At 43.5% G+C, this 11,135-nt stretch overlaps 1 long non-coding RNA gene across 1 annotated transcript; it reads right to left on the bottom strand.

Moving 5' to 3' along the window:
• Window positions 1–418: 418 nt before the first annotated feature.
• LOC119023173 lies at window positions 419–4,780 on the bottom strand. The gene is made up of 3 exons (XR_005076191.1): window positions 3,516–4,780; window positions 2,908–3,065; window positions 419–575 (listed from the first exon to the last, which is right to left on the bottom strand). It is a non-coding gene; the product is annotated as an uncharacterized LOC119023173 (long non-coding RNA).
• Between the last annotated feature and the right edge of the window lie 6,355 nt (window positions 4,781–11,135).

Raw genomic sequence — 11,135 nt, 5'->3', positions numbered from 1 at the left:
CTCAAACACTGAGAGCCTTGGATCTCTTTATTGCTTCTTCGTGCATAAGGGTGAACATAAATAAGGATTACCATATCACTGGGCCCGTATGATCGAAAAATCATTAGTTTGAGTAAAAAAAGGCAGCTCTTTCTATTGTGTTTGTAAGGTGAAACAAGTCCCCAGTGATTACAGGTATTTCAGTGCATTGTGTTGAGCGCTGTGCAGTGGGGGCTTCTTTTAATGGGGGGGTCTGGGTGGGGGGGGGGGGTATGGTGTGCCTGCTGCAGCTCGCTCAGGGAGGCAAAATGAGTGATCTTCCCAGCAAGCTAATGAGGATGGATAGCATTCTGTTTTCACAAACACAAACAGTGGCTTTATGAATCACAATCGCACAGCCCTGAATGGGAAACAGCAGAGAATAAATCACTCACGTCACCGAGGGATGGTAAGTAGATGTATTGTCATCATTTGAATGCGACGAGGAGGAATCGCTTTGATGTCGAGGAATCTGTGAGGTTTAAAGTTAGACTGCGTTTGTGTGAGTGCTGCGTGGATACACGTTCACCTCTGCCTCCAAGGTGAGGTGTTTTAATCTGTGAAAAAAAAAAAAAAAAAAAAGATAAATTGGATTCCGGATTAAAGCTTTTAGCGAGAATAGCTGTTACTGGTGTGAAACGTTGGCAGCTTAATCTTTTCCACCACTTGAATAAACAGCCGTTCGTGTACTTACAGAGAGGATATACAACTCTTAAGCTTGGAGTCGTGATGTTGATGTCGGTTGTTGTGTTTTTCCACATCTGCATTTCTTTTCAATTGGTTGTTTTTTTGTTTTTTGTTTTTATGTAACACACAGTATGGGACGTACACACATTATATAATAAAGCAGCAGGAGTAAGGAAAAGTACCTGAGAGTGAAATGACAGCTGCGTCTTGGTAGACTGTTTGAAATTATCTTATTTTCCATTCTGTGATGACTGTCAACCCAACAATCACAAAGCACACACACGAAATGTTAACAGTTGAAGATGCCACTGCAAAGAAAGTTTGTTTTCCAGTACAACTAGCCTATCCCGTGGGATGGCTGTGGAGCTACAATCGAGAGATCTGCCAAGCCAGCAACCGCAGTTCGAGACTGTGTTTGTACAATATTTTTAAGTGGCTTCAGGAAAATCTGTTCAAAAGAAATCTGTGGCAAAACCAAAAACAGGTATTTTAAGCTAAAATAGGATCTTTTCCTGACCCAAAACAAGCACGGTATTTTCAAAACATGAAAATTGATCCTAAAGAAAAATAAAGTTGCAACATTCTGAAATGTACATTTTCAACATATCTGTTTTTTGAGAAGCTTAAACGTATTCTGGCAAGTGGGTTGATTCTCTCTATTTAAAACAACTGGCTAGGTCAAGTTTCATCATTGATATTGTACAACCCCTAAATATCAGTCTCTCAAAAAAACAAATCATCCCTTAATTGGCATGTAAACTAAATAATGTTCATATTTGCTTAAGATGAGCAGTATAATTCAAATTATTATAAAACCTCATCTTTATAATTATTTTGATTAGTATTCTACTTAAATGTATGAGTTTGAGTCTGAGATTTGCTTCCTTCTGTTTATACCGATGCATGCAGATATACTTTTATGCATATCGAGCTAATTTCATTCATGCTATAACGTGTTATGTATCGTATGTCAGGTGCAGAACCCCTGTAAGATCAGCTGATTGCCACGGTTTCAGCATTAAGGGGATTCTCTAAATAAAAATATAAACTATGAGTAGGCGAGCAAGGAAGGAGGTAGGATTTTGTAAGATTCAGTTTGGATGTCAGCTATGGTGACAAAGCAGGGCTTTACAAAGGTTGAAGATGGACTGAATGGGCAGACTATTCTGTCTACTGAGAGGATCAGCGTGTGGGATGTAGATATAAAAGATTTTGTTCGGGATTAGGCACAATGCCAGGCTCGTTGGATGCAGTTTTGAAAGGTGAGCGATTACCCAAGGGGATTTTTGGAGCTTCTGATTGGCTGCTGTGCTAACCTGTTGGAGCTTGTTGGAAATGGATTGTTGCTGACTGCGTTTTTTTAGATGTGGGCAAAGGCGACTGTACAAAACTGCAGCATTTTATCATAGGTGCTGTGTTCAGCTTTGTGTCTGATGTGCTGCTCTTCTCTTTCTGACACATTATTAGTGTTGCAACAGTAGCAGCGTGTTTCGTAAATGACAAGTGTGTCGTTTGACAACGTGTCTGCATTTTTAGTCTTGAAGAAAACATATCACGCTCGGTTTCAGGTTCAGAATTTTATTTTTAGGTCACTACTAGAAAAGAAAAACAGTCCAGTGCTGCAGCACAGTATTCCCCCTCTGCCTGAAACACTCTGTTTAAGCTCCTGTCTCTTTAGGGCCCCCTTCAGGAATACCCAGTCTCCTCTAATTGGTCAGCTCACATATGCCTGATGCAGCACAACTAACAGCAACCGAGCAGACTAGCTGAACTGCATGCCAAGCTAACCTCTAGGCATAAATTATGCAAATGTGTGACATGGTGATGTGGTGTGATGTCACAAAGCCACAGCACTAAAGGCAACACTACTGTCGAGGTATTTCAGGAGTGGTGTTTTCTCTGGGAGAGAGGAGCTTCTGTCTGTGCGTACATTGACATTTTACATGTACATAGAAACACTGAAGGAAAGGAGAAACAGACAAAAGCATAATAGGTCTCCTTAAACCAGAGTCTGCAACCACGCTAGCAGCTTTATGCTAAGCTTTCTCCCATGCAAACGTGCTAATTAGCACTAAACAGTACAGATTACGTTGATGGGAATGTCATCTTGTCACTTTTGCATATATTTGATCATAGACGAAATCGTTGACAAATCAAAATGTTGCCCTCATGAAATAAGGGTCGTATTTGATAGTGTAATACCTTGAAATAAGTAATTTGAATTCATGAACGGGTTCCGGATTCAATGACAGTTCATCCAATTCCCCTCAGTGGCTTTAGAGGGCGCAGGTGTCAAGAGGGGGTCCCGATGATGGTGCCCTTCATAATAACTCACTCCTACCGGCCTCCTACACACACACCTAAAAAACAAATAAAACAGACTCATGACCTTTGTGCTACGGCGCAGCCAGAGCTTTAACCTCCTAAATCAGTTGCGACCATACTGGAAATAGCCTATTTCACAGAGGATGAGAGGCTAATCTTACTGTAATGACCATTCTTGCATCACATACACACACAGTGTGACACTCATACAACAATATTTTGTTGAGTGTGTGTGTGTCTCTGTGTGCACACAACAAGTCAGAGGCTTCTGATAGACCAAACACCTCCATTTGCTTTTTCTTTACACCATAGGGCTGACTTTTTTTATTTTTTCCTTATACCTACCCGCTGCTCCCATACATCATCTCTCTCTATTGTCTTGTCTCACCTTTAACTGATGAATGAACAACGATATTGATCGAAACTGGCATCCAAAGCTCAACAAACAGCAGGTCTGGGGAATTCATTCACATTCAACCACTTACAGAATAACAGGTGGCATCCAGGTGGTGCTGTTGGCCTCTAGCATTTGCAGCAATCATCCATTTGGGGGTCATGGGAACAGCATGGGTCCTTGATAGTGGTAGTGAAGATAGAGATCCGCTCTGAACATCCAGATGCACCTGATTAATTGCATCGTCGAGTGAATGGTTCGATATCCGTTTCCTGTAAGCTGTTTTAAGTGCACTTGTGCTCTCATGAGAGTGCTTTGCCCCGCGTACAGCTGAAGGGTCTGTCCGTGTGCTGATGCTCGTGCCGTTGTGTGTGTTTCAAACTCCTGATATAATTTCGTCCGTCTGTAAATGAATTTCAGCAACATTCCGGGACCCGTTGCACGGTGTCGGTCAGTCTCAAATGGAATTACGTCTCAACATACACACGACCTTCTCTCAAAAATGTGAATTTTTAATAAGAATAAAATTGGCCTGTCGTGTCGGCTAGCTAATGCTCTGTATTATTCATGGATGTAGCAATAATGTTCTTGAGCCGTTTCTTACAATCCTTGGCAGCGTTTCATACCGCACGGCCTGAGGAAAGCAGCGCAGGTTGTCTTTTCTAGTTTTCCCCGCTAAGACAAGCAAAAACAATTGATTTAAGATTCCACATTTGTTATTCTTAGAGCCTCCGACAGCCTGATCAATATTTCTGAGCATAAACAAATCTCTTCCGAAAACAGCAGAGATCCAAAGTCCAAATCTTGAGAGCCGAGGCCGCTCACTGTCTTTCTCATCTGTCTTTGTCACAACTCGTACAAATCAATGGTTTGATTGGCCCCTCCAAAGACACACACACACACACACAGCGTATTTCGATGCTTTTGCGTGCACACGGCGGAAGCGCAAGGACACACACCCTCTGCTCCACACCAAAGCTCCACACTTTCATCAGCATGCAACACAGTCCATCTCCTCTTAAGAAATGAGTTGGTAATTGATGACGTTATCAGTTCCGCAGCAGGTGATGACGAATGCCATTACTAAAGGCGCCCGTTCGGCCGGAACATGGCAATTCAGTTATTATCCCCCTGCCTGTTGGGAGACGCAAGCTATTTTCTGTCAGAGACACCATGTCCTGACAGATTTTCAAGGAAAACAGCTATTAGGAGCTCCCCATGCAATCCAAGGCTTTCAACATCCACCCAATTTTCCCTGAAAAGCAACTGCAAACACCGAGATTATTCAGAGCAGCAAGATTTTTTTTTTCTTTTTTTTCTTTTTTTTAGCTTTTGAAGACACCCCGCCCTCAATCAGCCCCCAACTTCCCCTAAAGCACAATCGATGCTTACCAACAAGGTTGCCTAGCACCAGTTGCTTAGTAACCGGCAGTCCATTGCTTTCTACTACAGAACGTCTCGCTAATTCTATGTCAGGGCTAAATTTAGAAACGCCTTTGATTCATCCCCCTCACTGGATTGACAGAAGTTGGCTGCACAGAGGGAGTCGTTCTCTCGACGGCAGCATGCTTGATTTTCACCCTCGGCGCCGCCTTTCTCGTGCTGAAATCAAAAGCTGCCAGCTATTATAAACAGCGCAGTCCCATTACATCAGTGCCAAGATGGAAAAAATGATTCATTCTTGTAGTCATCTGTAAGCTACATGCAGCTGATTACAACCAATCAGATGTTATTGCTGCTGACTGACAGATGGGGAAACAGTCACCACCATTATGCCTGGTTTATCAATAAGATCAATATGATCACCTTGGTGGATTTTAAAGAAGAGAGGTATATTTCTACAGTAGACACGTATCCTTAAGAATCACAAACACTGAGAGTCAAAAAATATCTAACGTGCACATTTGGCTCGCAAAACATTCTTCCTAATCACTCCGTCACATTCCAACTGTTCGCCAAATTTCTTTTTTTTTTCAGGCTTATTGCCAACTGTAGACTGACAAGTCAGAGCTGCTGACACATCCTCCTCACTCCTCCAAATTCGAAGAGACAGAGAGGGAAAGCGAAGCCAGCGAAGGCTCAGAGGCAGAGATACTAAAGGTAGAAAAACAAGAAAGGGCGCCAAGTAATGAAACGGCAGAGGAAATTGAGCAGGACCGAAAATGCCGAAGTGATGGCTCATCACATCCCTCGCCTATGAGTTCTCCACGTGTTAATGAACTTCGAGGGAAAGTCTGTTCGTGCCTGTTTGCATTCGTTTGTGTCTCAATTTCTGCGCGTCTGAGTGTGCGTGTGTTTTCACATGTTGTCTTATTAAGACACAGTAGCCGTCACCTCCTTGCTCTCCAGGCATCCATCAGAGTATTAAAAATTTAGATGGGAGACAGAGCTCCCAGAGGTACCTAGTAGCCTGCGTTATACTGCACGACACACTCAAAACACAGATTAACATACAGCGCTTTATCTATCCCTCTCTGACTGTCTCTCGCACGCAGAGATAACGAGAGTGTACTTGACGGCAAATATGTTTTCATATGAATATACAGAGACACCACACTCAGGAAGCTCACATGTGTGACTGAATTGTGTTTTTGCAACAGAAAGTGCAAATATTGGATGTGGTAGTCGAAGGCAAACAATAGTAAATCGTCTTGAGAGGGGAGCTTGCTGGAATTGTACTCTTAGTCTTAGTCTTAGTTTTCCTTTACTGTATGTGTTATCTTTACCTGACTAGGATGTTAAAAAGTCCTCCATATTTCGCACTTCAAAGGGTCGTATTTGATAGTGTAATACCTAAATGCTCGGTGCATTATTTCCAATTCTTTAAGCTCAGCGTGCAGCTTCTCTCTCTTATCGCTTGTAGGGGTGTGAATTGTTACACAAATGGATCAAACCTGAGAGCCCCGTTCATATCGCTGTGAATGCTAGCAGTCTGTTTCAGAAAGGCTTTGTCGAGGCAAATCTCCCGCTACGCCAAGTTAATATGGTCAACCGTGCCAAGCGGCTGACTATGGGCCTCGGAATTGCGAGACAGAGAGGCATTCAGGCTCACTTATATCCTAAAACCCTGCAGGGCGTTGAACACGTTCATCCAGCCATTACATCATTTCACCAATGTGTTGCATCCCTGCGCCACAATCAACATGTTTCTACCGGGGAGCTACGCGTGGGGACCTTTTGCTAAATGTTAAAACAATTATCCCCAGCCACCACGAACGGAATGAAAATGCTGTTGATTTGATTACGGCACAGCTGTCATCTTCATCGGAAGGCAGAGCCCGGGACACTTCACGTGGACAAACAAGCCCGAAACTTTGGATAATTGACAGACTTGCAGGCGCCCACCGTTAACAAATATTACATTAGCCAAAGGTAATGGAAGCATGCTGAATTAAAAGAGACAGGTCATCAGAATCTCAATCAGGACTGTGTGATCGCGTTGCCGCGACGCTGATGAAGCAGCTAACAGGTTCGGTCTGTCGGTGCTTTTCAGGTGACGTGACAGTTTTATCTGCCGCCTCTTTTCTCTGGAAGAGGAAATGAACGGCCTGACTAGGACAACACATGCCATGTTCTCATTAGGCAGATAAGGCCCGGTGTTTGATTTACTGACGGAGGCCGTGGTTGGCTCAACGATGTCATGCCGTGATATTCATGCTGATGTCATTTCATGCAACAATGAATGCAACAATGTCTTACTTGGAAATTAATGTGGTTTTTTTTATTGTTTTGTGTTTGAATCAAGAGAGGTTTATCTAGGTTTCGCTGATGGCTCTGGATTTTTTTTTTCTTTCTTCGTTGTAGAGGTGATTAGAGGTGCTTCAGAAGAACACCCAAATCTTTTAACTCAGAGTCTTAAAACTGAGGTGGATGAACACTGAACACTGAACAGTTTTTGTATTTTTATTGTAACCTTAAAAAGATTCGGAAAAGGACACATGAATGAAATGACTTGGCCTCAATTTGCATTGTTTTGCTGTGTTCATAAATCTGAACAACATGAATGAATCCTTTCCTTGGGTACTGTAGTCCTTGCTGTCGACTTCTTGAAGTTTAGCGCCCAGAAAAAATTCTAATAAAGCCAGCTGAACCATCTTACTGTCAAACTGGTCCAATTTAGCAACAGTAACTAAGGGGGACGGGACTTTGGACCGATCAATTGGATCACTTGTAGTGTTCTCCCACCAATCCAGTTCCATTCATGGACTACCATTACAAAGTTTAGAGTTTTGTTTTGTTGGAGCCAGAAGTGGCCATATTTGAATGAGAGTGCAGAGCAGGAAGTCTTTTTCCTGATATATGGTCACCGTGGTGGCAACTTGTCAGTCACATGGAAGGTGTACCCTGAAGCAATCTCTGCTTTCCCGTCTGTTTGACCCTAAACAGGCCCATCATTTACACAATGACCATTGTGATGTTTCAATGAAAGATCCAAATGCGTAATTGAGACCATAAACTCAGTGGAAAAAAGGTTTACTGAGGTAGTGAATCAAGTGAGGAGTAGGGTCATTTTCTCACGCTCAAGCTTACATACAATAGGACTTCTTTTTAAAACCAGTGGCATCATCCCCTGCCCTTACTGCATTCACTTTCCTGATCCAGAAGCTCCATCCATATTTTGTGCAGTCAGGGGGAACAGACACGCAGGTATGTCAGACACCTTCTGTGTTGTCCAGCACCCATCAAACCGTCCGTCGCATATCACTGCGCTGCGTGTTGCCGTGGCTCCAGCCCCCTCCTGCTGTCAATGTGCACATGCCACAGTGCTTTGACATACACTCTGATGAGACATAATGATTGTGGCGTGTGAGCAAAAAAAAAAAAAAGAGCCATTGCTGGACAGAATAGATTCAAGGAAACAATATTCTGCATGGTGTTACATGAATGACGCCAGTCAGTCGTCATAAAGCAGTGGACCATTTCCACATCAGACATTCATAATGTCATAGAGGGAAAAGTGGTGCAAATAATGATGGCCACATTTCATCCAAGTGAGCCATTTCCTGGGACCTTATTGTGCATGCTGGCTCACTGGGATGGCTGAATGAGACACTTAATGGAACTGAGCCATCATTAATGTTATTAGTTACACTGCTACACGCTGCTTTTTCCCCGCAATGACGAGTCAAAACATTTGCTGTGGAAGAATGTTTATGTGCTCCCTCTTCCTCGTCCTCCCTGGCAGAGCTGATGGGGATGAAAACATTCAGTAGGCAGCTGAGTTGAATTCAGCTTCACTGAATTAAATTGATTTGACAAATGAAAGCAAGTTGAACTCGACTGGACTGAGCCAACATTTGAGATAGCAGCACTTTATCTGCTGTGATCTTCCTGCTCTGCCCTTCTGCCCTGTTTCCATAATGAGACCTTGAGCCTACCGGTTACGCTATCGGTGGGCAATACAGATCAGTCCAGATGTCCACACTTGGCTGATTGCTTTTCTTTAAATCAGCCCGAATGACTCAGCCTCCTCTATTCTCCTGCTTTGATTTCCCCAGAGCTCCACTTTTCCCTTAAGCATGTGTACATGTGTGCGTGTGTTTGTGTGCGCAAGCATGGGTAGATGTCTCTCTAGGTTTTCCCTGAAAACTTATTGGAGAAGCTGTCTAGCTGCCGCATGGAGCTGTTGTTATGGTTGTGTGTTGAAAGCAATGAAGAGAGGTAATGTGTGACAGTCTCTACAATAATAACATTGTATTAGTTTAATGTGTAACTATTTAAAATATCAAAACGGTTATGTACTTTGCATACAGCACCATATTGTGCTGAAAAAGCATGTATGATAAAATGACATGACGGTTGCAGCCAGCAGCAGGTTTACATGACCCTTGCCGTGCGATTGCAGTATTGTTAGGTCTAGGCACCACAAGTGCTCGGTTGGGTTTAGGAAAGTGTTGCAATTTGGGTTTCATTACCTACGGTACTCACGTATCTTCGGCTAAAAAACACACATACGTCACATCCATAACTGCGCTCGGTTGTCGTGTCTGACAAAAACAGGACCAAGATGCAGAACACCAAGGCAGGCATGTTAAAAAACTAAAAGCAAGGACAAAAATACAAAATACAAGAGGCAGTAACAAGAGTAATTCAGGGGCAAAAAAACAGAACCAAGTACAAACCAGTATAAGACAAGGACACAGGCCACAAACAACAGCCAAAAAATTCAGGAGCACAAGGCCAGGGTACAGACGAGAGACACAGGGACTGATTAACTGATGCGACACAGGTGGGCACACATAAAGGGCAGGAAAACAGACAAAGAGAGGAAGCGGAAAGTGAAACGTGAAATACTTTCAACATACGACAGGAGAGTCTTTAAGTGGACACACTGCCCTTCATGTTCTACTTCGCATGACTTCCTCCTTTGCTGCTGTAATAATTACTACGGTCACTCGAGGTCGCAGCCTCACAAAAATGTCAATATGGCTCGATTTAACCTGCTTTCACAGTTGACCTATGTGGCCGTTTTCCTAATGAGTCTTTTTTTTTAACATCTCCATGAGCGGTTTGCACAGATTTGCAGTTTTAACCATATATAACCACTTGGACCAGGTTCCATGTATCATTTAACATGATTTACAACCTAACGTGCTGGACATGCATCATTTAGCAGTCACGGGCCAGAAGAGTGCCGCGGTGCCATCCACGCGGCCGCCTCCTTGCAGCTACAGCCTTACAGCGGCGGGGAAAAAAAGCCGGAGGGGTTGAAAGGTCTTAGTGGCGGAGCAGTGGGTTGAGAGCACCTTACAAAAGCTCGGCTCTCCACATGACACTTTATGGCATGACCTTCGATCACAGCGTGAATGTGTCTTTTGTGCTGTACATTTTCAAGCACCGGCTAAAAGCTTTTCCAGCCTCCTTTGAGGAAATAGATTTGGTCATGGAGAGATGAGAGTGACACAGAATGGCAATCTATACTCTCAGATCTGCAATCTTTCCCTCTTTCACTCGCTGGCTGTAGCTTCTACTAATGCAAGTAGAAACGATGCAAAAAAAACAACGCCATGCAGCAGATGGATGGAGTTTGTGGAGACCTCTTTCCATCTCGCCCCCTTTTATTTTCCTCCTCCTTCTCTCGCAAACATGGATTAAAGAGATCAGCGCAGACTCACACAGGCTTCTTCACGCACAGTTTCCTTCATGGCTTGCTTGAAAATAAGCGCTCGTCCCTATTCGCTCCTTTGAAAAATCGCTCTTTTACATAACCATTTTAAAAAATGTTGTCATAAATCCCCTGAGAAAAAGGTGTCCCACATGTGCTCCTGTTTACTCATGAAGTGGGACAGACCCCTCGTGTTTGGTTCCTTGAAGTTAATTGCAGTAACACGGCTCTGGGTCATTCACTGATTTATATCCGTAAATCTCTTATTCTGGTCACGTAAGCGGAGCCTCTCCCCTGGGCTGAGAGAATCGGATGTCTTAATAGAGATGACAGCTTTTATCCCTTGATCTTCTTTATTGACAACCAAGATGGATCAGATCAGGAACTGTTGCAGCACTGTACGACGGGATTAAAGTTAGCAACACCTCTGCCAGCTTCCCGCGGCGCCCTGGTGCGGCGCCCATGTCAAAATGCTGTGTGATACAGCTACGTACGTGAGCTTTTGCGCTGTATGTTTGTATGTGTAATGGAGAGGTTTGCTAGGCGGGAGGCTTAGTAATTAGTAATCATCTCGCCGCATGTTACATGCACGGCCGTGTGTGTGCC

Source organism: Acanthopagrus latus, chromosome 7 (assembly GCF_904848185.1).
Source record: "Acanthopagrus latus isolate v.2019 chromosome 7, fAcaLat1.1, whole genome shotgun sequence".
NCBI lineage: Eukaryota > Metazoa > Chordata > Actinopteri > Spariformes > Sparidae > Acanthopagrus > Acanthopagrus latus.
This window is presented reverse-complemented; position numbering and strand designations above follow the sequence as displayed.